The sequence below is a fragment of the Protopterus annectens genome, chromosome 14.part0 (genome assembly GCF_019279795.1).
Source record: "Protopterus annectens isolate FY-2018-M chromosome 14.part0, PAN1.0, whole genome shotgun sequence".
Lineage (NCBI taxonomy): Eukaryota > Metazoa > Chordata > Ceratodontiformes > Protopteridae > Protopterus > Protopterus annectens.
The window spans coordinates 446,512,849-446,538,741 of NC_056748.1; the positions used below are offsets into that span (position 1 = coordinate 446,512,849).

At 37.1% G+C, this 25,893-nt stretch overlaps 1 long non-coding RNA gene across 1 annotated transcript; it reads right to left on the reverse strand.

The window, feature by feature from the left end:
• Positions 1–3,388: 3,388 nt before the first annotated feature.
• On the reverse strand, positions 3,389–10,073 carry LOC122789035. The gene is made up of 2 exons (XR_006362763.1): positions 9,307–10,073; positions 3,389–9,192 (listed from the first exon to the last, which is right to left on the reverse strand). It is a non-coding gene; the product is annotated as an uncharacterized LOC122789035 (long non-coding RNA).
• Between the last annotated feature and the right edge of the window lie 15,820 nt (positions 10,074–25,893).

Consider the following 25,893-nt stretch of genomic DNA (forward strand, 5'->3'; position numbering starts at 1 on the left):
GATTTTTAAGGTCACTATTTATGTGCAGAGGCTATGCTTTAGATTGGATTCAAAAAATAGAAAAATAGGTTATTTTGTTAAGGAAGGGTGTTGCCAAACCCATTCTTTTATCTAGTCAGATAGATTTAAGTTCTGGTTCCACGGTTTTTGATACCACCAGTAATTACCACATTGTGTTCCCACTACCCATTGTTGATGAAATGTGGTTTATTAGGGATATCATTGTCAACAATTGGAAAGTAATATTAGGGAACAAAGATTTGGTTGGTACTTTAGGGATGAAACCTATTTTCACTTATAAAAGGGTAAAAAATTTAAAATCTATGCTTGAGACAGATTATAATAGACATCAGGATATGACAAGAGCAGCTAGTATCAAGAGGGGAACCTATGCATGCAACAATTGTAGGCAGTGTAGATTCATCAGCAATAGTACCAGCGTATTCATAAAATCTCTTAACTATACTATTTGGGCCAAAGGTTATTACAACTGTAATTCTGATTATGTTGTTTATATTGCCAATTGTGTTTCATGTGAGCATTATTATATAGGAAAAACAAAAAGGGTTCTCAAAAGAAGAATCTATGAGCACAATTTGGCTATAAAAAACAAAGATAAGTTTAATTCTTTGGCCAAACATTCTTTAACATGTAGAGACTTTAAGAAATTTCAGTTTTCAGTTTTAGAAAAAATTAACACCAGTGATTTTGGAGGAGATTTAAATAACGTTTTGGAATGTAAGGAGACATTGTGGCAACTTGTGTTGGGGGCTGACAGGTTGCCTGGTCTCAATGATTACATTAATTTAAAATGTTTTTTGATGTATAGATAGGTTTTCATATTAAATACACGCATGTGTATTACTTTGTGTTTGTGCGTGTGTGTGTGTGTGTGTGTGTGGGTGTATATGTACATATTTTTATATCACCCTTATTCCTTTATTGATTTATAACCATCTATACATTATTTATATACTTATTTATATATATGTTCATGGATTATACATTATATATGTTTGTGTGAATGTATACACCTATACATTTTTTTTATGCATATACAGTGATTGTTACAACACTCTGTGTGTGTGTGTGTGTGTGTGTGTGTGTGTGTGTGTGTGTAGTGTGTGTGTGTGTGTGTGTGTGTGTGTGTGTGTGATTGTCATTGTGTGAATGTGGGAGTGTTTTTCTGGATGTGTACTTTGTGCTGATTACTATTGCATTGTACAGTCATGAATTGATATTATTGTATATTATTTTTTTTTATTCATTGTTTATTATAACAATAACATCATCATTGTAGAAAACAATATTGCTTTTTTTAAATTTGGATGGTTGTGATGTCATTTCCTGCATTGTAAGTTATTTAAGGATCTGGAAATCATTTAGGAATGTTTCTGAGGAAGTTCACGTATTAAACAGTGGATTAAAGCGCAAAAGTTTGGCTTCTGGCTTGTTTAGATTTAAAGCCTTAGTTTGAGTGTTGGTGAAGCTGTTTGTCTTGCAGAGATGCAAGAGATCTTGCAGGACTATGTTCTTAATGTCATGGAATGCAAGACATAGCTCTCTATGTGGGAATCTATAAGAGCTTGAGTATACGGAAAAGTCCTTAAGCGTGTTTAGGTAGCCAAGGGTTTTTAGAACAGTAGATTCTCTAGTTAGGAGATAAGGAAATCACATACATATTCATATGCTTTATAGTATGAGCATTGTTAATGGTTCATTTTTTTATGCATTTCACTGCTGGAGTGAATTCCAACATTTTTTTTTCATAGTGAAGTGAATCCTTGGCTTCTTGCCCAAACCTGCGCCTATCCTTCAAAAGCATAATGGTTACACTAACAATTGAACCTAGGATCTTCTTTGTGTGAAGCAGGCATGATACCCACTACCACTGCAATGTCAGATGTATTCAGTGGTTGTAATTCAAAACTGCTAGAATTCCATCACTGTAAAATGAATTATTTTTCTCATTCCACAAGAGCATTGATAACGTACAGTTCATGAATAGTTCTGAGACAATTTGTTTTTAGCAGACTTTTCATTAGGGGAATACATTGATGATCTTAATGGGGCCATAGTTATACATTTCTAGATTGCAAAAAAAGGTGGCTGTCCTCTTATTTATTTTTTTTATACATTCTTTGTGAAAAAGGAAATTAACAGTTTTATGCTTTTCAGAAGAATAGTCATGAGTATGACAAGAGCAGGTGACTTGAGAACTGGTGACTTGGTGTCAGCTTCAATCACTGATATGTTAAATTCTTCCATGGAAATGGCAAGAACAGACAACCCAGCACAGACACTGGAAATTAGTTCCAAATAAGGCAGACGTAATAATTCCATTGGATAGTTGTCACAGTATATGACCAAAATGGAATATTTAAATCTAAAAGTAAAACTCTTAAAACTTATTACTCATATAAATACCTGATGCTTTTATGCTTCAGCTGATACAGCATTACTACAGTCTTTGACTTACTGGTAATAAATACAGTAAGTACTGCTATTCAATATTCCTTCAGAATGTAGCTACACTGTTTACATTTATTTTAATCTTAGTTATATATGCACCTTATTCTATGGAACTAATGTTTATGAATTAAAACAATGAAAAAACATTTGCAGGGTGAAATTGCACCGAGACTAACTCACCAGACTGCCATGGCTTACCTGCAATAAATCCTTGAAGACTAGATCTCTGGGTAAATGAGTGTCCAAAATGGATGTGTACGCTTGACGATGCTTTATTACATATCCTGCACCTAAGATGTAGTCATTGGATCATTTTGCATATTAAGACTCAACCCTTCTCAGAAAACAAATTTGTTGCAGTGGAAGACACCTTAGCAGTACATATATAATAAGAACACATAGGACAAGACTGATTGTAATGCTAGAGTCATCTGATTTGTAGTGCTATATTACTTACAGCTTACATCTGTGATATGTAAATACATATGGATTTTGTATTCCATATGCTGCAGAGGTGGTGCAAGAGGCAAGCTGGCTAATGATGACCACTTTTTGGTTCCTCTTACCCATGTGCTTTATTTTGGTACAGACTTTTCTTTCTTATTAACCTCCCTTGTTTGCAAAGTAATGACTATGTCTGCTAACATTTCTTTAACACATTTGATCAGGAAATGTTCAGTTCTACTTAAACCATATAATCCACAAGATATTTATTGAATACATTTTGTATTGTTTTGTATATTTTGTACATTTTATTCTAACAAGAAAGACCAGAGAAACTTCACCATACATATTAAGTTTACCTTAGAGATCCATGGTTGATCAACAGCTCATCATACAAAGCAAAACAAAGCTGGCATTTGTCAAAAGTAAAGTTAGAGTAAACACCAGAGAAGAGAAAGGATTGCCTGAGAGGTTGTATTAATGTTTGTTTAATCAATATATGTGTAGGCACATTGTTATTAAACTGTATCACAAGCATATAAAACAAACAGTTCAGTAAGGAAAATGGCTTGACAGTGAATAACACATTTAATAAAAACATAAGGATAAGAAAACAACATTAGACACCTAGGAAGACTGAGCAACCATTCCTGCAAATGGCTGCAAGTTTCCAGTGGACAACATATCAACACTTCACTTTAGTTAAAAATGACACTCAATTATGGCACATAAGTTCCTTCTAATTTAACAGACACAACACGTGCCAAAATGGCAGTTGTCACAGTGTATGAGAAAAAGCATTTATTTCTCTGCTATGCAGTGATATTTTAGGTAGTGTGTATGAACAGAGAAGTCATTTGTCATAAAACTCATTCTTACTTGTAACTGTCAAGTCTCAGCAGTGGGATGGTAATATAGTGTCCAGTAATATTATTAGAAGTACGCTGCAATACACATTTAAACATATTTAAAAATCATCAAGATTTGGTCTTAACATTTTTAAAATTTATTTATGATACACTATAGTGAAATAAGCTCAGATAAATGTGTTGGACTTGCTCATTTTCCTTGTAATATGTTTCCAAGTTCAGCAGAAACTCTTACACCCAAATGACTCGGTGAGAATGTTATTTACATTTGTAGTTTACACATTGTGACAGGATATGGTTTTACTCTTTTCAGTATGAACCATTCCATAGATTTCTTCTAAAGTGAATTATTCACTTATGTGAATATTAAAACATATTTTAAAAGAGATGTACATTCTACCTAACAGCCAAATAACAATTCAGTAAAATTAAAAAAATAAAAAATCTGTGCTAAAGTTTTGTAGAAGCAATCTAAAATTAAATGCAGAATTTAATATTTTTATTTTATGCAGCATATTTTCCTTTCTGGATGAACAGTTTACAGGTTTATTACATTAATCTGAACTCATATATAAATCTACTACCTTATAAAAAAATTAACAAAATTATAATGCAATACTCAAAGTATAGATTGCAAGGGGCATTGTAAGGTGGGCTGGAAAATTATATTAATTTAAATATCGACAATTTGAATTAATTAGAGGAAAGGAAAGTAAAAAAATGTCTTTATAGATGGTGCACAGTATGTGCATGGGACAGAAAGTGAACTAAGGAATCAGTAGGAAATTGATGTTGGAAGAGAGCAAGTGTAAAATGTAAAGTGATGCTGAAAGTGCCACAAAAATGATCGCAATTGCACAAATCAGTTGCATACAGTGTCTTGATGAAAACTCATTGTAAATAAACTCAAGGCATAGACTACATAGTCACTGTGCCATGGTGGCAACCTGGTTTTGGGCGCTAAAAATCAAGTTGTAAATGTTCGGTTTGTCATGCCAGAAGTAAGGGTACAATACATGAACAGGCAGAGTGCAAAAGCAGAAGCAGGGGAGGCAGTGTGCTCTCAGGATGGAATCGAATGTGCTGTCTAGAGAACTTATTATGAAAAAGTGTAGGCCGCCGTGTCATACTTGAGGCTTGGGGAGAAGTAGAGGTCATTTAGTAGGTTGGTACAGTAAATAGGTCAACAGATGCAGGAGAAAAAAATGAAGACAGGCCCGGGTGGGAAAGAATAATGTCAAAGAAAAGGAGAAATAGTGTTGTGAGCACTTTATTTTCTCCTTCTCACAGTTTGTAGTGAGAGAAATGGAAAATGCTTACATAGAAGCTGAAAGTGAGGAGCCCGTACCCCATTAAGGAAGGCTAACAGCCTTCACACAGGTCTCACCTGTAAGAATGAGGTGACAACGCTATGATCATGCTACTGTGCATTCACCTTCTCGGAAGTACTGCAGAAAGTACAACAAAGACAAAGGCCTGACCTTGGAAGGTGGGAAAAATCAATGGTGTAGGGAGAACAGTGTCACAGAATGTGTCTGGCTGACTGAAAATGATGATAGTGGAAAAACTGAGGGGGTGCATCTGGGAGATTAAAAATGGGTATGTAATCATCTAATAACCTAAGGATATATGGGGAAGGTGACAACTGCTCCAGTCACGACACAGATATGGGTGCAATAAATGAATGCAGATGGCATTAAAGATGGACAATGTGTGGTAGCAGAACATGATCTATGTAGTGGATAAAACATCATTGTGAATTTATAGGCTAAAACAACTTAACGGAAGGAGATGGCATGGGAAGTGCTGAAAAATTCTTCAACTACAGTAAGGAAAGCTGATTGAAGCTACAGGGTCCTGGGTTACTAAGACAGAGAAGAATTTTAAGAAAGGTAGACATTAGGCTAAACTACTGTATGAATTCTTCACACCAGCTTGTATGAAGGAATGCAGGACAGAGATATTAGTATGGAAATGTAAAGTAGGAATGGGGACAAAATGATTGATAAGAAAGTGAACGCTTAGGAGTTAGAGAAATTAAGAGACTTTGGGAGATATGGTGCAAATTCCTGATAATTTCCTTTCTAGGGACTAAAAGAACTGGCAGTGGTGCTTGGCTGACCACTGGCTAACTTGTACAGTTTCTTCACAGAAACTAGAATTGCTCTGCAGGACTGGAAGGTGCTAAGGTTAATCCCCCCCTGGAAAAAATAACAGCAGGAGTACGTTATGCTCATACCCATTAATTTTACATCTTAAAGAAGATTCTAGAAAAAAGTTCTGCATGTTAGGCAACTGGAGGAGATTCTAATTGTTAATTCTAGTATTGATAAAAACAGCAAGACTCCATGTAGCAGTTGTCCTGTCAGCCATTACTGATCTAGGTCTGTGAATCAGTGACTTGACACAGTGGACAGTGGAAATTCTGTGACTGTGTTATAGCAGGTTTAGGAAGGTCTCTGATATTATGCCTCACATGATGTTGATAACAAAATTAATGGTATGAGATTGAGACAAAATCCATTCAATGTATAGGGAAATGGGTACGCGATTAGAAGCATGGGATTACAATTAAGAAAGAGCTATATGGATGAAACCAAGGGCTCAATGAAGTTTCAGGATTCAGTACTTATGTCAGCTTGTTTAGCATACTTATATTGTACCGGGGCAGGAGATGAAGGCAAATCTGTTTGCTTAATATGCCAGTGCTACTGTAGAAGAAAAGTATAGAGGACCTAGCCTCCACTGATGTATCATATAGTAGTTTTCTACTTTTGGTGGTGTGATTCAGGAAAACATACATGTTGGAATGGATGGTCCTAGCAAAGACTAAATATAAAAATATCTGGGTGACATAATCATCCTTTAACTATAAAGCACATTATGAAAAGAGAAGTACTAAAAGTCAAAAGAATGATGACACATACAGCTAACAGAATGGACCAAACAGATGCTATAAACATACTCATATTATTCACGGTACTGAAAGGAGCACATCTGGATTACATCTGGTAGACTGAAAGAGATGAAAGGTGAGTAGATCTGTCTAAATGTGCAATGGGAAAGTATCAAGATGGTAAAGGAAATGGAGCAGCTGAGATGTGAAGGAAGACGCAGAAAACCTGGTGTTTTCACACTGGAAACATGCCTCTCAACTGTCCCTGATTTTCAGAGATGTCCTCGGTTTTGCTACTAAATTTTGCCCTGTGCGTCATAAAATTTGTGACCTTTTAAAACAGTAAAGGCTGAAGTCACTACATAAATCTAGACATTACATTTGCAGACATTTTGCTCATCAGAAAATATACAACTCTTACAGGACAGTTTCTGTATACCCCTTCCTCACTTACCTTCCCTCCTCAGCTCCAACATCTACTTCCATCTTTCTTTCATTCTCCTAACTTACTCTTTCTTCCTGTAGTAAGGTAGGGTATACCTCTCCCTTCCATCTGCCTAGTTCATTTCCTTCTCACCAGCTCCCCCGCCTTCTGCTAAATATGTTTCTCTTCACCATTTTCTTGGTAGTTTTTCCATGGGTTTAAGCACAAATACACTGTCAACTGAGCTACTCAGCATCTGATGGTTTGAACAACCTTTATTTGTATATTAATGAATTATTATTATTATTATTATTATTATTATTATTATTATTATTATTATCATTATCATTACTTTTTTCTCAGGTTTATTACTTGGACATACATATCAAGGACACTATGACCATACTGGCTAGCATTTTTGGATCAGACATCCTCTCCTTGTATATTAATGCTTGCCACTTGCTTTTACCAATGTATTTCTATTATTTCCTGTAATCTCTGTAATCTACACTTGATGTATTCTGCTTCTTGTATATACTCTTGCTAATGTATTACTCCGTTTACAGTTTTGTTGTACTATAATCCTTCTCTATTTTAGCTTATTGTAGTATTTAATACAGCTTTTCTATCTGGGACCCCTCTTGAAAGGGGTTCATTCAAGTCAGACTATCCTCATCACAAATGTAAAATAAAACAAATAAAATAAACATAGTAATACAAATCCTTTTATACATTCAACTTTCTATGTGAATACTGTCAATATTTTAAGTGTCTATGATCTGTTGTTGGGCCTTTGTGCCTAATTGTTTTTAGCACTGTCCCTGACATTAAAGGAAAGAGGTTGAGAGCTATGACTGTAAGAGAAAAGAACAAGTGAGGCTCTGTTATGGATAGATGTCTCTGTTGGCAACAAGTTAATGGGATGGAGCTGAAGGTGATGTACAGTTAGTAGAGGGAATTTCAGCCTCCAAGGTATGACAAGTCATGGGTGACATAACAAAATACTGTTTCACAGAGATGGTGGTGAGGTCTTAGGGTGCATAGTCAAAGTAATAAAGTGTAGGTCATATGAGACGTTCAATAATGTTGGAGGGAGAAGGGTGTAGTAGTGATGGCATGTGGAAGAGATGGGTCAGCTGCAAAGGAGTTGCAAGACTTGTGCAGCCTCTCTGATTAATAAATCTACATCCTTTTGGCTCTTTCTTAAGGTGTGTGTGTGTGTGTGTGTGTGTGTGTGTGTGTGTGTGTGTGTGTGTGTGTGTGTGTGTGTGTGTGTGTGTGTGTTTGTGTGCCTAAGTGTCTTTACATGAATTTAGCACAGATGAGCTATGAATGCACACTCGCTATTATGCATAAATTTAAAGAATTGACTGGAACTAAAATCATGGGAACACTGATGTGGAAAAACTGAAAAAGAAAAGTAGAATGACTTTATATTGCAACAATATATATATAGGAACATAGAAACATACTGAGCATGTGATCATGGGACCATAAGGTGCCTAACTATATACACCTATAAGCAGACAAACTTAAAAGTTATTGCCTCTCATTTCAAGCATTTATTAGTGTTCATGAATGATGAAGTGTGAAAACAGTGTGCTCTATGGACTGTACTTCCATGTCAGATATTTGACTACAAAATCAGTCAGGACAGCTCCAGTGAATACACATAATCATACTGCACCAAAATCAAAAATCAATTCCTTGTAAAGATGCTTCAACAAAAATTATCAAAACACAAACACAGATAATTATGGACAAAATTCCTTGTGAGGTATGCAGCTTTGTACTTTCTCATGCAGAGCAAAATGCCTGCTACACTTAAATCTAATTCTAGCCCACTTATCCCAGACCTGAGCATGACCTTAAATTTAACTCTATCCCTCTTATCCTAAACCTGAGCATGACCTTAAATCTAACTCTATCCCCCTTATCCTAAACCTGAGCATGACCTTAAATTTAACTCTATCCCTCTTATCCTAAACTTGAGCATGACCTTAAATCTAACTCTATCCCTCTTATCCTAAACCTGAGCATGACCTTAAATCTAACTCTATCCCTCTTATCCTTAACCTGAGCATGACCTTAAATTTAACTCTATCCCTCTTATCAAAACTTGAGCATGACCTTAAATCTAACTCTATCCCTCTTATCCTAAACCTGAGCATGACCCCCTCTTATCAAAACTTGAGCATGACCTTAAATCTAACTCTATCCCTCTTATCAAAACTTGAGCATGACCTTAAATCTAACTCTATCCCTCTTATCCTAAACCTGAGCATGACCTTAAATCTAACTCTATCCCTCTTATCCTAAACCTGAGCATGACCTTAAATTTAACTCTATCCCTCTTATCAAAACTTGAGCATGACCTTAAATCTAACTCTGTCCCTCTTATCCTAAACCTGAGCATGACCTTAAATGTAACTCTATCCCTCTTATCAAAACATGAGCATAACCTTAAATCTAACTCTGTCCCTCTTATCCTAAACCTGAGCATGACCTTAAATCTAATCCCAAAAGAGCAAATACCACACATATGCATTCAGTCTTTAATTCAATACACCACTGAATATGATGAAAAGGTTTTGATAAAATGGCTTTTGCAAATGTTGTATTTGATTAGTTGTCTAGATACTTTTATCTCCCATATGTAACCATGCATTCTCCATACAAGATGTGAACATACTTCTTTCCTTTTTCTAGAATTATTGTAAGCACCAGATGTTACTATGTTATTTTTTTGCATAATCCACAGACCTTTTCTTTCCTAAGATAAATAGCTTTTATGAGGTTTCACACATCCATTGTCAACAAGCAGGACCCTTCCCTAGTAAAAATACATAATAAAGCACTCACTCTCAGACATCAAAGGTAAATCTTTAATTATACAACGACTCTCCCCATTAATATTTAAAAATGTGCATGCTGATTGGTCAGCGTACCCATTGTCAATCAGACTTATACTAATGGAAAAAGGTCCGGTCGCCTGGATTTTTTCCATTAGTATGTCTTTTTTTTTTGCGTTGGACAGCAACGGAGAATGGAAGAGCTCCGTTGCTGTTATCTTCCTATGTTAAATGAGTTTAACATAGAGAGATATCTTAAAAAAAACAATGGAGATCTTCCTTTCTCCGTTGCTTTTTTTAAAGTTGTCTCACTATGTTAAACTTTAACGCATGCACAGTACATCAGAACTGCCATAGAATACTGGACAGCTGCGGACAGGCAGCAAGGAGGCATTATACAATGCCATTATTTAAGAAAAGTAAGTATTTTTTTCTTAAATAATGTCATTGGATAATAGCAATAACCCACTTCTGGGTGTGGGTAATGTTGGATTTCCCTATGGTTGTCTTTGTTTTGCCACTCAGGCTTTGCCCTCATGACCAAACCACAACAACCATGGGTAAATCCAGCATTACCCACACCCAGGCATGGGTTATTGCTTAAATGTCCAATTTATTGTATGTATCTGAAGATGATAGAGGTTTCTAGAGTCCTAGATAAGTTATTTCACTACAGTATTGGTCAGTTATGATTTGTTTAAAGGATAAAGGAAAAAGCTGAACTGTAAGACAAAATGTGAAGAAAAAAACAAAACCAAAAATAAGTAATCCAGATGGAGTAGATGGGAAGAAAATGGGGGCGGTGACAATCAAGAAAAGCAAGAATTATCAAATTGGGCTAATCATGATATCTAGTATTATGGGTTCCTCTAATGCCTTTAGTGTCTGTATTAAAGTTACTTGCTTTATGGGATTCAGTGCTCACAGCTTCATATGTGCATTTCTAAATATGCAGAGTATGAAAAGAAAATTAGATGTGACTGTACTAAGATGTCTGTGAAAATCCTAAACAGGGAGATTGATAAATGAATATGCAAAGCAGTAGAAAGTAAGATGGGAGATGAGCAGTTTGGATTTAGATCAGGATGCAGTGCAATTGACCCAATGTTGGGCATTCTTAAACTTGGAGAAAGCATATGACAAGGTCCCAGCAAAGCTGATTTGGACAGTCCTGTGGTGGTTTGAAGTTCCAGAAACATTGATAGAATTTGTGCAGGCTGTGTTCAAGGACCCAATGACTCAAGCACAGTGTTTGGTGTCACAGAGGGGTTCCCAGAGGGAGTGGGTGTACATCAGAGTTCAGCTCTGAGCCCACTGCTGTTCATACTGGTGATGGACTACGTTACCAAACAAGTCAGAAGGGACAGATCAGCAAAGTTGCTGTATGCAGATGATGTGGCATTACAGGCAGACTCTGAGCAAGAACGTCAGCAAAGGATAGGGGAATGGAATGCAAAACTGAAGGTACAGTGGGATTAAACTGAGTACAGATAAGACAGCTGTAATGGCAACAAACTGGGGAATCAAAAGAGGCTAAGAATTGAGATAGGGAAAATAATGGCACAGCTTAACAGCCTCAAGTATCTTGGAGGGGTGGTTGAGCAGAAGGGAAGTCTGAGTGAGGAGGTAAAAGCTATACTCAGAGGGGCTGTAACAAACTGGCACAGAGTGTCAGGTGTAGTGTATGACAGAAGAATGCTAAAGAAGCTGAAAAGTAAGTTGTACAAAACAGTGATGTGACCAGTGCCACTATATGGTATAGAAACCTGTGCAGTGAAGGCAGAGCAGTTGAGCAAGCTAGAGGTGTTGGAGATGTAGTGCCTGAGGTAGGCAGTAGAATGCACAATGTTGGACAAACAAAGAAATGAGAACATAAGAGCAGAAGCCATTGTAGCTCCAATTGCAGAAAAGGTCAACAATAACAGATTACAGTGGTCTGAGCACATGAGCAGAAAAGCAGAAGAAATCTGGTGAAGACGATTTGGGACAGGCAGAAGGAAGGCAAGATGATATGAGGGCATCCGAAAATGAGGTGGTTGATTTGTGTGAGAGAAGATCTGCAACAGTCAGGCATGAGTGTGAAAGAAGGTAGAAGAGTTGCACTGAATAGCGAGAGGTGGTGAAAGCTGACATGACACTCCAATCCCATGTAGAAAAAATGGGAACAAAAGGGACTGATGGCGAATGATTTACCAAGAAGGGGTATTATGCGGCACTGAATGACTATTAACATTTATGATCCACCACTGCATATCTGTCTGTCTACCTCTCCATTGATCTGTCTGTCTATACATACACATACAGATATACAAAAAGTTTAAAGCCACACACTACGTTGTATTTTCTAATGATATATATATATATATATATATATATATATATATATATATATATATATATATATATAAAATATGTGTGTGTGTGTGTGTGTGTGTGTGTGTGTGTGCGTGTGTGTTTTCATATTGGAATACTTCAAATGCCTGAGTGGAGTATTGGGTTCTCAGTGATAAAAATAAATATTAGCAATAGAAACAGTAAATGCTGCTTCTAAGATTTTGGAATAAATTTCCCCTTTACAGGTTAGTCATCATCTTACTTTTCTTGAGAAATATTTATTTACTTATTTTACATTTGTTTGCCGGGTAATGCCCAACTAGGCCAGAGGCCTGTTTTCAGCAGAGACCTGGGGAGAAAAGTTCCAGAAAATTTAAGATAGTAAGACAGTGCAAATAACAACAAATAAAAGTAAAAGCACGTTACAAAATAAAATGAAATACAGAAACAATGGAGTTACAGCAAAATACAGTACAGTGAGTTACATAGTTGTGTAAACAGAAATATATTTACACGTTTGAATGGACAAATGTTTAAGATTTTTTTTTATTAAATGTAACTAGTAGAAAGGAAATTGTTAAAATTCACTGGAGGGTTGAGAATAATTGATTTAAGAAGGTTGGCCAAACTGGGGGTGAGAGGACTCTGAGTGGGGGTACTTAGCCTGGGATAGTGCAGGAAAGTACTCTGAATATGGGGTACTTAGCCTGGGATAGTGCAGGAGCATAGCCAGTGATTAGTAAAGTGTTCTTTTAGGAGTAGCTTGTATTTGAGGTTGCTTGCGTTGTTTAACATGTACTGGGGTAATAAATTCCAGGGTCTGGATATTTTATTAGAGTATAAGTTGGTAAAGATTTGGGAAGAGTAGAGGAGGGTGGATAGTAGGTGGAATCTGGCTGTGGCTAGTGTGGAGTTATTGGTTAGGTATGCTTTGGCTCTATAGAGTGAGCTAAGTTCAATATGGATTTTTTTGATTGTGAGGACTAACTACATGTTTGTTGAATTTTAGACAGTTGTCTATTGTCTGAATAAGCTTGATATATATATATATATATATATATATATATATATATATATATATGGGTCTACCAATTCACTGACTTTCATTTCACTGACCCCATTTCACTGAAATTTCATTTCACTGACAGTTCATTTGACTGACAAGTCATTTTACAACAAGTAATTAATTAGCCCAGTGTAATATGCCCCTTCCCCAGTGCTGAGTTAGAATATATAGTTTCATATGATATTGTTAAGTTTTGATATAATATTGCTTAGTAAAAGAAAAGTGGGGCCCAACAACTATATATTCTAACTTCTTGCTAATAATACTGGTCAGTCAAATGAACTGTCAGTGAAATGAAGTGTCAGTGAAATGAAATTTCAGTCATTGTCTCAGTGAAATGGGAGTCAGTGAATGAATATATATATATATATATATCAGTACATGTAGTTGCATGTGTGTGCTGGATTACACACACACGCACACACACACACAGACAGACACACACACACACACACACACACACACACACACACACACACACACACACACACACGCACACACACACACAAAAACAGCAACTTGGGCTTAGGGGGCCTCCACTGTTCTTCAGGTGGTAATACTAAACAACACATTCTGTAAATCAGATTACATGAAGCTACTTCCTTGAGTATACAAATGATCTACACACATGGCTGACAGTGTGGAGGATTAAGGCTGGGCTGTTTCTTATGGTACAGCGTCTGTGTCCCTCATCCTTCATTTGACTAGTTTGTGACCTTGAGCAATTCACTTAACCAGGCAGTGCTTTGGGATAGTTGGAAATTTAGGCTAGGTTCCTCAGTGGTCTTTTGGACTACATGCCTAGTAACTATCTATGATCCTACATACTCACATGGGAAGTTAATTTTGTGCAGTTATATAACACAAAGCAAACAGTTTTTTCACTCCTTTCTTTTATTATTCTTAGTTTTAGGTCAGAGAAAAAACAATTATTAAAACATTAAAACTTTTTCTCCTGGGTGTTGCACTCTCAGTGTCAATATTAAATAGTACAATGCATAGCTACACACATCACTGTAGCACATAGTGAGCAAACAACTGCAACAACACAGTTTGCCAAGCAACCATGCTCAAGAATAAATGAAACAGCCACTTAATATTCCATTATCAGGGCAGTCAAGCACTTTTAAGATCACTAAGATATAAGCTTGACAATCATTCCTAAGAGTCTAAGAGTATTACAGATTTTTTGGAATTACATTGCTGCAGGATAAATAGAGGACCAGAATAACACAAGTTGTCTTACCTCTGCAGTAATGGAGCATCTTGTGAAAATTTCACATTCACTGGCAGTATCAGTTTATTTCCTTCAAAGTAATGTCATCGGAATCACTGAAATCTGGTCTAGCTGCAAAATTACCACTTTTATTTTTTACCACTAGGGAGGGTGGCCTAATGGTTAAGGTGTTTGCCTTACAAACACAAGGTGCAGGGTTTGAGTCTTACAAGGGACAATTAGCTAAACTTAAGAAGGCTCGCAAGGGCAGTTAGCTTAGTAATCTATGAACCTATTATTCTCTTCCAGACCAGTATTATTTTTGGAGTTAGGGTGTTTATTTTAGGGGGTTGGAATGGTTAAGCATTCACATGTAGGGGGCACAGCTTTTCTTTTTTACTTTCTTTTTTTTTTTTTTTTTTTGTTTTTTACTAGAGTTATAACAGAATACATGAATACATTGGCATAATTCAGGTTTCAATGAAGTCTCACATAAAGAAGATGAGTGTGTTATATTAAATGTTATGTTATTTTGTTTAGTATACATTTTTAATGTTCTTGTTTTGCTGCAGTACACACTGATGTTACATTTCTCAGTGATTTTTTTAAAGGATTAGGGTATGAAATGTAGATGGGTCTGTCTCTTGCACCTCTTATGTAAGGGTTTTACTTACTCATGCCCCCCTTTACTGAATATTGTATATGAGATAACTTTATTTCAAGAAGAAAAGAATTTTATAACTACAGAGGGAATATAGCCTAGAAGACATTTTGGCCAAGAACAGTGTTCAAGTCATTTTCTTTTCAGTAAGCTACTCCTCTTGGACAGCTATGATTCACAAAGTCTTCAGATTATATTCTATAACATATGACATTGACAACTGCCATTTACAAAGTAACCGACAACATATATAACAATATGAAAAACAGATTATATACAGGTAGAATCTTTGTACATGTGAGTGATATCTTTGAGTCAGAAGTTGATGCCCTATTACTTGGTAAATTGGAAAAAAATGTTTTGGCCCCAGAGTGACTAAATAATTTCTCCGCAAACTTAACAGTAAGTCCTGGGAAGTATGTATTTGCCCCCTAGTCTCAGGTAAAGGAACATTAACAAATGAGGCACCTTGAGGCTTTGCTTTTGGAGCAGTAATCTTCTCACTATTTTGAAATAACCTCTAACAGGACTTATCTTCACTCACTTTAATCCCATATGCAGATGATGTCTTAATACTAGACTCAGCTCCACCACCAATTTACAGCAAAAATTTCAGTCTGATTTTATACTACTTCAGAAATGGATAGTTCAAAACAACTTAACAGACAGCCTCCCCAAAAAACTGCAATCATGACCTTTGGAACTGAATAAAAATTTGTAGATGTTCTGCCCAAACATCTAAAGTTCTTGTAAAATAGTATAAATCGCCAAGTTATTCAGCACTAATACTTTGGTTCTGTACCTAGCACTGTCGTTTAGGAATTATATAGAACATTGTGTAGACATGGTAGTTGTTCAATTTAAAATCTGTTACATAATGTTTAATCTTTCTCCTCAAGCCAGGAAATCATCAAGCATAAATGTCCCGTGACCAACATAAGGACATGTATTTTCTAGCAAACCATAGAACTTACATCTGTCTATACGTACCAAATATAAACTAGTTACCTATGACTGGTAGATATTCTATTCGCATTACTCTCATCTACAAAGTGATTAATTGACTTCTACTTGCACTTAAATAGCTGTACTGATAAGGCAGTCGCTATCGGCAACAAATATAATGAGAAGTTTAAAAACAAACTCCTGTGGTGGAATACCTATATAAATAAATTATATGACAAAACTGCTTGATGCATATAAGAGGTCTCCTTCTACCTACCTTAAGACCACACTTAAGCAAACTATCAAAGATCTTAAGGGAACCATTAGGAAGCTTAAAGCTTAGTATGAAATTAACAATAGCCACTAAAAGCAAAACTAACTGCAAAACTTTATTTATGCCGGTAAGTTAAGAACTAACACCTAACAATGTTTGGAACTAGTATACAATAATATTCTCTGACCCAATGGAAATAGCTAACAAATTTCCTTCGTATTTTACTCCACCTAGAGTAATAGCTATTCCACAGGTCCCACTATCCCTAGAGTAATAGCTATTCCACAGGTCCCACTATCCCTAGAGTAATAGCTATTTCACAGGTCCCACTATCCCTAGAGTAATAGCTATTCCACAGGTCCCACTATCCCTAGAGTAATAGCTATTCCACAGGTCCCACTATCCCTAGAGTAATAGCTATTTCACAGACCCCACTATCCCTAGAGTAATAGCTATTCCACAGGCCCCACTATCCCTCGAGTAATAGCTATTCCACAGGTTCCACTATCCCTAGAGTAACAGCTATTCCACAGGTCCCACTATCCCTAGAGTAATAGCTATTCCACAGGTCCGACTATCCCTAGAGTAATAGCTATTCCACAGGTCTCACTATCCCTAGAGTAATAGCTATTCCACAGGCCCCACTATCCCTAGAGTAATAGCTATTCCACAGGCCCCACTATCCCTCCAGTAATAGCTATTCCACAGGTCCCACTATCCCTAGAGTAATAACTATTCCACAGGTCCCACTATCCCTAGAGTAATAGCTATTCCACAGGTCCCACTACCCCTAGAGTAATAGCTATTCCACAGGTCCCATTATCACAGGAATTCCCTTCAAATGCTTTGGAACAAATTCTCTCAGCCCTCTCAAAAACTATGAATACTTCATCCATGGGCCCTGATAACATACTATGTTGCTTGATTATCAGTGCCAAACATGGCTTTTCTAAACCCCTGCTTAACCTTCTTCATCAAATCCTCTCCACTGGTTACATCCCTGAAGCCTGAAAAACAGCCATTGCAAAGCCATTAAGCAGAGGTGGCCTAGCCACAGACCCCAGTTACTCTAGACCCATTAGTCTCACTAACCTCATATGTAAAGCTATGGAGTACATTACAGCAGACTTCATTAAACTGGATGTTGAAAATCTCTTAACCCTGGACCCTCATCAATTTGGCTTTGTCAAAGGAAGGTCCTACCTTTTAATCCTTTATTTATTTTTTGAAAAAGTCACTGAAACAGTGGGTAGTGGTTATACAGTGCCTACAGCATATCAAGACTTGACCAAGGCCTTTGACACTATTCTCCATGTAGACATTATTTACAGACTTGTACATCTGAATATAAATCCTTATATTATGCGATGAATAACTAACTGTTTGTCTAACAGAGCACACATGGTTAGAGTAGCAGGTGCCACTTCTGAAAGCAAAAAAAAGTTACCAATGGTGGATCACAGGGCTTAGTTTTGGGTCCTGTCCAATTTGGCATATACTTCTCAGACCTTCAGGCCAACACTCCTGGCCTATGGTTTACTAAGTTTGCAGACAACTCTAAATTGGGTGTTGTTATTCATCTTCAGCTGCCTCACAATTGGTCCAATATGGGATAGACCATGTTACCAATTAGTGCAAGGACAATGGTCAAAAATTAACTGTAAAAGAAATTTAGCACAGTTAATTTTGGAAAACAAAACAGCTCCACTTACCATATAGGTAATACACCCCTCCAAGGCATCTAAGCACGGTTGCTGATTATTCATTATTATTTGACCAATATGTCTGTCCGGTAGTTCAGAAAGCCTTTTATCTGTCCCATCTAATTTCCAAAGGCATCTCCACTAGATCCAAAGAAATGTTAATTCTCCTTTACTTGTATCATTCCTACTATTGAATATAATGCACCTATTGTCGTGCATTTATCTACACATATCATGCAACTTGAAAGACCTCAAAGATTCATTATTTGACCTCCTATTGCTTCTCAGAACTAATGCGACCTAAAATATATCTGTTATTTTCAACTTGATATCTGACTCTTTCTTTTGTTGATTTTTATTAACCTCAGGTTTAAACTTAAAACTGCACATTAATCAAATCATGCGAGATAGAAATCCAATTGAAAACCGGAGAACACTTTGCTCCTCAGTGGACCCATGCCGTGGATTCTTTGTACCATTTGACCTGCCAGATATTTAATTTTTGTTTATAATAAAGATAAAAAAGATAAATAAATACATTCAACAAATATTTTCACCCCCAGGTATGTGTTCTATATTACAGTAGCAGAATATATTTTACTATGTGTTCTGACTGGAGCATTTGGTTTTCAGGTGCAGCTATTCACTTCTTTTATTTTGGTTTGCATACAAGGTAACTACTTTCATTAACTCTAAAGCACATTATTTTTAGATTTGTTAATTAGTGTTTGTTGGCTGACCCTGGTATCTTTATTCTTGTTAAAAATGTAGCAGCCTGTCTTGGCATACTGTAATTGCTTTGGTACAGTACATTTCCTTCAGAGCTCATGCCACCTGCAACTACAGCCATATGACAGACACAGAGATTGAATGATGCAGTGAGAGATATACAAACAGAGTAACACTCCAGTTCAGCTACTGAGCAGCCAATCCATCATTTAATTTAAGGATCTCCTGGGCATTTTACAGAGAATAACACTGGTATTAGCTAGGAATACTGTTATGGTCCCTGCCTTTCAGCTGTGCTGCTGATAAATTCTGACAGTGTGTGAAGCCCTCTGCAATAAGCTAAACAGCATTCTCTTTTTGTAGCTGTGAGCCCGTTTCTATGCCTGACGCTTGACAGTTTACATTATATCACAAATATGCTACTGCATCTGCAAATACAGAACTGAAAGTTGGTTAGACTTAGAACTCCAACATTACTATAGCAATAATTTTATTTTTGAAATTCTTGATGCAGACTATAACACTTATTAGCTATGCATTCTAACGAAGCATCATTACTGATTGAAGATTATTAGGGAAAACAGAAGTCTAGGGTCAGGGAAGACAACTCAAATATTGATATATGCTGGGGTAGATCACTGAATTGAATCATATATTTTTTAAATCAACCATTATTCACTAGTAGTAAACCCATTGTCTTAAAATATGTTAAGAAACAGCATTCCGAAGGCAGTTCTTTGCTGTCACTGATGTTCCTATGTCTTTGCATCAAGGACCTGACTTTTACTACATGCATTTCTGGAGTTTTACATAGTCAAAACGTTTGCTATAAGCTTTTTAAGGAGCAGGAAACTTGTTGTAGAAAGTCTTACTAAAATCATATTTTACCATAATTCAGCCCATATTTCATATTAGAAACTATATTGTCATTCTGACTTATTGCTGAGTTTAAACTTAACATTTAATTCTGACAAATTGGGTTTTTACTGATAACTGTGTCCTGAGGTCATAATGCAGTGACTGTGATGTCATGCCTCCCTGAAGCATAATGTAGTAACTCTGATGTCATAGATATCTAAATAGCAAAAAGAGAGAAGTCCAGCTAAGGTACAAACACAGAAAAATGATAAAGGCACAACGCAGTATCAGTTAGCAAGCAAGCAGAGTAGAGATAAAGAGGACAGCTAAAGGAGGATAAAGAGGCATATGAGGCAAATAGAATGGGAGAACACCTCAAAATACATTAAAAGAAATATTGCTTAAAGAGAGTAGTGGAGTCACAGCATTGATTTTTAATGGCACTAGTGCAGCATACATCAATATAACTTTTCAAAGAATGATTACAAGGGATGGAAAAGGGCTGATGCAGGGTCAGCAGTGCAGTGGCATAAATGTTACCAGTAGAGGAAATAGACTTCAGGAAGAGTACACTGCGTGACATCACCTAATCTAAGTTCACTTAATATTAGTTTGGCTGCACAATCTAGTGTATTGCAATTTGAGTTGACACATTTTTGTATTGCAAGTCCCAAACTTATCACATTATGAACAGATTTGAAAAAAAGAATCTGCAGCCCCTGTATCGCATTTGGGGAACAATGCCCATCCTTACTTTATTATTCTTACACCATACCTTCTGAAAAAACTGCATGCAATGTAACACCATTCTCACTTTTTCACCTGGAGGCTGTAAGAATAGGTGACTCATAAAAAGCACCTGGTCACTGTGTTATCAGGAACATCCCATGAGCAGCTGCCACCCTGGGCTCTGAAGCTCAAGCAGCTGTGACTTGAGATAGCTTTGGATGCACAACATCCCTCCCTCTTTGCTCAGGTTTGAGCAGCATTTGTCATGGCTGACATACATGATTCACACTGGAGGTGGCCGAGGGGTGGTCTTGTTAGTGAGTGATGTCTCTGCAGTGCACAAATTAAAGTTTCTCTAAGATATAACTGTAATGTCAATATCAACCTCTAAACAGGCTTTGTGCTGGAAGAATGGAGGACAGCAACAGTCATCCCTTTGTATAAAGGTGGAGCTTCAGTGGACCAAAGTAATTCTGGACCCAAAAGCCTGACCAGCCATATCTGTAAAGCCATGGAAAGAATCATTATAGAACTAATATATACAGAGAGAGTAGCCTACTGACTCTCAACCCAAGCCAATTTGGTTCATAAAGAGCAAGTTCTGCCTAATTAACCTGGATGACTTATTTGAGAAGGTTAATGAAGGCCTGGATGAGGACATAACAGTATACACTGCATATCCAGACCTTGCAACTGTGTTCAACACCATCTAACACTTGGGTATCACAGATAAACTCTCCCAGCTAAATGTATATCCTTGTGCAACTCATTGGATAGCACACTGGCTCACAAACAGAACCTAGGAAATTTGTTTGGGAAGCTATACCTCCCCCAAAAGGCTTATCTCTAGTGGTGTACACCAGGGTTCAATCCTTGGGCCATCATTCTTTGCCATTTACTTTGTGGAGATTACTGACCAAATACATTTGCATATATCACATGGGCCTCCTTCAAATGAGGTTTAAGATATTATACAGTGAACTGCAAACTTGCAGCCTTCATTGACTCCCCAGAGGACAACAAGATCCTCCAAAAGGGCCACTACTCTTTACCATTTACTGTTTGGAGATCATTGATAAAATGTATATGCATATATCCCATGAGACTCCTTCAAAGGAAATTGAAGATATTATACAGTGAATTGCAAACCTGCTGCCATCATTAACTCTCCAGAGGACAACAAGATCCTCCAAAAGGGTCTTTCCAAAACAATCAGTTTGTGTCAAAACCATGGACTAACACTAAATGCTAAGAAATATATAATTGTATTGACAACATACCTCTGAAGGTTGATCTTGTAGTTAGGGATTTTGAACCATTGTTAACAAAGAACTGTCCTTTGATCACCACATATTCACTATTGCAAGGAAGACCTTTTTCATCTCACAGATTGTATATAAAGCTATGGTATCCAGATCAAGGGATGTAATCATTACACTGTACTTGTCTCTCATCATACTGAGCATTGAATGTAATGCCCTGTTTGATATACACCTGTCCAAACACTTGTCACAACTGGAGAAGCCACAATGCTTTCTCACTAAAAAATCAATTGCCTAAATCACAAAAGGTATGCAGACCATCTCAAAGCATTGTACTTCTATGCAGTATCACACAGGCTACTCAGAGGTGACACCTGGCATGCATACAGCTTCAACAGATCCCATCCTGTCAGACCTATTACACATTCATAAGTCCAATAATAGCATAAATACCCACTGAAGTGATCTCAATCTGTTTTGCAACATAAATAGAGCATATTGGAGAGAGAAGTATATGTCACAGCCAATACCTTTTCTATAGAACTGTCAAAGTACTTCTCTTACTCTATTCAATTTGGATGAATGGATGGCAAATCACAAATTCAAGCCCAGTTTAACATCCATGTCCCTCATGGCCAGGGACAACAAGTAAATGTCCTGCTTTGCCCAAATCTGGATTATTTATACACAAAATATACTAAGAGCTAAAAACTACCACAGGAATGTAATGCTAGGCTACTTAAGATCTTCACTGAACAAAAGTCTAGGAAGTATCTATAAACCACTATTGCATGTGCCAAAAGAGAGTCAATACAATTATTTTTGGGGAGTCCTTCTGATTCGTTAAAATGACCATGGTTATCAGTGAAAAGGGTGAAAATTATGACCATTGAAATTAAAATGCATCCACCTTCCAGACCTGTTTGCAAGGAATCCTGGAACAGAATTTCTTTAACTGTCTGTTGTGAGTGAAGGTAAACATATCTATTTGAGGAGTTCCGCAGTTTGGATAAGTTCCTGAATGACCTCTGGGTTTAGTTTCCTGACTACAGATCTTTACTTGCTTGAAAGCATGGCTTTGTAGCCACAATGTTACAACTAAAAACATTTTTTTTCTGAAAAATGTACAGTAGCTTCGCTTCTAGGATACAGCAAAATTAGTGCCTATATATCATGTTTGTTAGTTTTGTCCAGTTAGTTTAATTCATTATTCTGCAAAGATCAAATAGCTCTCAGGTGGAAACAAAACATAGTACTGGATTGTGACAGCTGCCTTTTCTTCACAAAGCCTTTTGAAACCCTAGCTTTACTAGATATATATAAGAGGTCATATGTCAGATCCACAAAGGCAGCTCATAATATTATGAGGCTTTAAAAAGGTACATAAAACATTCATGTGCTGTCTCAATGGATTGTGGCCCATCTGAGAGGGTACACTACCTCTGACTGTGAATTAATCGCATAAATACAATGGTCATATAATTCCTTGACAGGTCCTGCCTCACAACATATCAATGATCAGCCAAAATCATAGAACTCCTCTTTGCTTTTATGCCTCACCTGCCCTCAACCATTTGTACAGATGTTTAAATACTCCCCAGGTGAAAACCAAACATAGTTCAGACTGTGACAATAAAAGCCCTCTGAAATATTTACTTTCTTAGCTGAATATAACAGGCCATATGGCAGTTCCCTGAAGATAGATCACATTAAAAGTGTCAGGAACTTGTAATAAGATGTTGTGCTATAAAACACAAACATACTGCCCCAGAGGACTGTACCCCTTCTGAGTGCTGATGTGTCCAATCTGCATATTTTTAACACTGAAGACCTTTTACTGTATAATTACCTATTTAGACAGATGTTACCCTAGAAATTCTAATTTAAAATTTAGATGTTGGAGGTTGTCATAATGGTTACACTGCTTGTTTCACAGATGCTTGGTGCAGGGTTTGATTTTCACATTGGGTCACTGTTTGGTTATTGCTAGGTGAGTAATAGTATATAGACTATTTGCACAGTATTTACATATGATGTCCTAAGATTCTGCAGATAAACTATACCAAAGGACATTGTAACCCATGGGGGCTAAGGTTTTCCTTCTTTCAAGAAAATAGCATTTATAGTCATATCTGGGCACAGTAACACCAGTAATGTTTACTAATTAATTTGTGTAGGAAGAGTCTGATAATCAAACAGACAATAAATAATTACTTTATTTTAGTTAATTTTGGTTAAGTTTTGCTTTTAGGGCACAGCTAAAAATGTACTGTGAATAAACACAGGTGCCATGTTTGCAATGTGTGATCTGCTCTGGTAGCTTGCTGAACGGTATATGTTTTAATTATGTTTGCGGGTTTGTAAGTTCCCTCAGTTAGGGGTTGTACTTCTACAACAAATGGATGGAGGAAGTTATTCACAAATTAGTGTTAATATTTTTGATATATTTTATAAAACATCGTCACATTTCAAGGTTGCACAAGAATGCATGAGGTGAAACTGATTTCCTAATGCATCTAAGATATGATACCATTCTATGATAAAACACACTTGAGGATATTAACAATGACTGCACCTGAAATCAGACTTTAGAAGACAAGATAAGTCATTTCTTTTTCAGCATGTCCGATATCAGGTATCATTCTAGTTACAGACTGCATCTCATCAGTCAAGTTTTAACAGTGACATTGAGTGGTTAACTATGATGAATATATATAAATCATTAAAGCTTGTAAAATGATATCATGATGTTCCCATGTGTTGCTACTATGCCTTCAGTAAGTAAGAAAGACAATAGGTGCTTTTAAACTTTAACCGCCTCCATTAATGCTTTGCATTAGTGATATCAGATTGGGGTCTGATTAGAGACCTTTTGTATAATTCAGCAGAAATGTTAGTAGAGTATACTAAGTCACAATTTAACTTAATGCAGTTGATGCCATTTTATTGAGTCAATGCCCCTAATAGTGTGACATGACAGTGATGTTAAGTTGGGAGAATGGATATAAATTGAGAATGGTGAATGCTTATGTGGCATGTTTAAAATACTGTGAAAATGTGTATTATAGTATAGAGGGTGGTTGGAGAGGGCACCTACAGCCATGATATATTGTTACTGTACCATTGCACAAACCTAAATGGATCACTGGAATGGTTGCCATGTGCTCTGAACCAGAGCTATGACACAGCATTGCACAAGTCGCACAAACCTAAATGGATCACTGGAATGGTTGCCATGTGCTCTGAACCAGCACTATGGTACAGCATTGCACAAGTCACACAAACCTAACTGGATCACTGGAATGGTTGCCATGTGCTCTGAACCAGAGCTATGACACAGCATTGCACAAGTTGCACAAACCTAACTGGATCACTGGAATGGTTGCTATGTGCTCTGAACCAGAGCTATGATACAGCATTGCACAAGTCGCACAAACCTAACTGGATCACTGGAATGGTTGCCATGTGCTCAGAACCAGAGCTATGACACAGCATTGCACAAGTTGCACAAACCTAAATGGATCACTGGAATGGTTGCCATGTGCTCTGAACCGGCACTATGGCACAGCATTGTACAAGTCGCACAAACCTAACTGGATCACTGGAATGGTTGCCATGTGCTCTGAACCAGAGCTATGACACAGCATTGCACAAGTCGCACAAACCTAACTGGATCACTGGAATGGTTGCATGTGCTCTGAACCAGAGCTATGACACAGCATTGCACAAGTCGCACAAACCTAACTGGATCACTGGAATGGTTGCTATGTGCTCTGAACCAGAGCTATGACACAGCATTACACAAGTCGCACAAACCTAACTGGATCACTGGAATGGTTGCCATGTGCTCTGAACCAGAGCTATGATACAGCATTACACAAGTCGCACAAACCTAACTGGATCACTGGAATGGTTGCCATGTGCTCTGAACCAGAGCTATGACACAGCATTGCACAAGTCGCACAAACCTAACTGGATCACTGGAATGGTTGCCATGTGCTCTGAACCAGAGCTATGACACAGCATTGCACAAGTCGCACAAACCTAACTGGATCACTGGAATGGTTGCCATATGCTCTGAACCACAGCTATGACACAGCATTGCACAAGTCGCACAAACCTAAATGGATCACTGGAATGGTTGCCATGTGCTCTGAAC